Here is a 2,049-nt window from a genome sequence, read left to right as displayed (position 1 = left end):
CGCTTCCAGTGACCAGTCTGCTTGCAGTAGAAGCACTCAGTTTCAGGCTTAGGTCCAGGTTTGGGTTTCTTCTCTTGAGTAGCAACTTGCTTGTTGTTCTTTTTGAAGTTCCCCTTCTTCTTCCCTTTGCCCTTTTTCTTGAAACTAGTGGTCTTATTGACCATCAACACTTGATGCTCCTTCTTGATTTCTACCTCCGCAGCTTTCAGCATTGCGAAGAGCTCGGGAATAGTCTTATTCATCCCTTGCATATTATAGTTCATCATGAAGCTCTTGTAGCTTGGTGGCAGTGATTGGAGAATTTTGTCAATGACGCAATCATCTGGAAGATTAACTCCCAATTGAATCAAGTGATTATTATACCCAAAATTTTGAGTATATGCTCACTAACAGAACTGTTCTCCTCCATCTTGCAGCTATAGAACTTATTGGAGACTTCATATCTCTCAATCCGGGCATTTGCTTGAAATATTAACTTCAACTCCTGGAACATCTCATATGCTCCATGACGTTCAAAAACGTCGTTGAAGTCCCGATTCTAAGCCGTAAAGCACGGCACACTGAACTATCGAGTAGTCATCAGCTTTGCTCTGCCAGACGTTCATAACATCTGGTGTTGCTCCAGCAGCAGGCCTGGCACCCAGTGGTGCTTCCAGGACGTAATTCTTCTGTGCAGCAATGAGGATAATCCTCAAGTTACGGACCCAGTCCGTGTAATTGCTACCATCATCTTTCAACTTTGCTTTCTCAAGGAACGCATTAAAATTCAACGGAACAACAGCACGGGCCATCTATCTACAATCAAACATAAACAAGCAAGATACTATCAGGTACTAAGTTCATGATAAATTTAGGTTCAGTTAATCATATTACTAAAGAACTCCCACTTAGATAGACATCCCTCTAATCCTCTAAGTGATTACGTGATCCAACTCAACTAAACCATGTCCGATCATCACGTGAGATGGAGTAGTTTCATTGGTGAACATCGCTATGTTGATCATATCTACTATATGATTCACGCTCGACCTTTCGGTCTCCGTGTTCCGAGGCCATATCTGTATATGCTTGGCTCGTCAAGTATAACCTGAGTATTTTGCGTGTGCAACTGTTTTGCACCCGTTGTATTTGAACGTAGAGCCTATCACACCCGATCATCATGTGGTGTCTCAGCATGAAGAACTTTCACAACGGTGCATACTCAGGGAGAACACTTCTTGATAATTAGTGAGAGATCATCTTAAAATGCTACCGTCAATCAAAGCAAGATAAGATGCATAAAAGATAAACATCACATGCAATCAATATAAGTGATATGATATGGCCATCATCATCTTGTGCTTGTGATCTCCATCTTCGAAGCACTGTCGTGATCACCATCATCACTGGCGCGACACCTTGATCACCATCGTAGCATCATTGTCGTCTCGCCAATCTTATGCTTCCACGACTATCGTTACCGCTTAGTGATAAAGTAAAGCATTACAGCGCAATTGCATTGCATACAATAAAGCGACAACCATATGGCTCCTGCCAGTTGCCGGTAACTTGGTTACAAAACATGATCATCTCATACAATAAAATTTAGCATCATGTCTTGACCATATCACATCACAACATGCCCGGCAAAAACAAGTTAGACGTCCTCTACTTTGTTGTTGCAAGTTTTACGTGGCTGCTACGGCTTAAGCAAGAACCAATCTTACCTACGCATCAAAACCACAACGATAGTTTGTCAAGTTGGTGCTGTTTTAACCTTCGCAAGGACCGGGCGTAGCCACACTCGGTTCAACTAAAGTTGGAGAAACTGTCACCCGCTAGCCACCTTTGTGCAAAGCACGTCGGGAGAACCGGTCTCGCGTAAGCGTACGCGTAATGTCGGTTCGGGCCGCTTCGTCCAACAATACCGCCGAACCAAAGTATGACATGCTGGTAAGCAGTATGACTTATATCACCCACAACTCACTTGTGTTCTACTCATGCATATAACATCAACACATAAAACCTAGGCTCTGATACCACTGTTGGGGAACGTAGTAATTTCAAAAA

This window comes from Triticum dicoccoides, chromosome 5A (assembly GCF_002162155.2).
Source record: "Triticum dicoccoides isolate Atlit2015 ecotype Zavitan chromosome 5A, WEW_v2.0, whole genome shotgun sequence".
Classification (NCBI taxonomy): Eukaryota; Viridiplantae; Streptophyta; class Magnoliopsida; order Poales; family Poaceae; genus Triticum; species Triticum dicoccoides.
Note: the sequence above shows the minus strand (reverse complement) of the source record.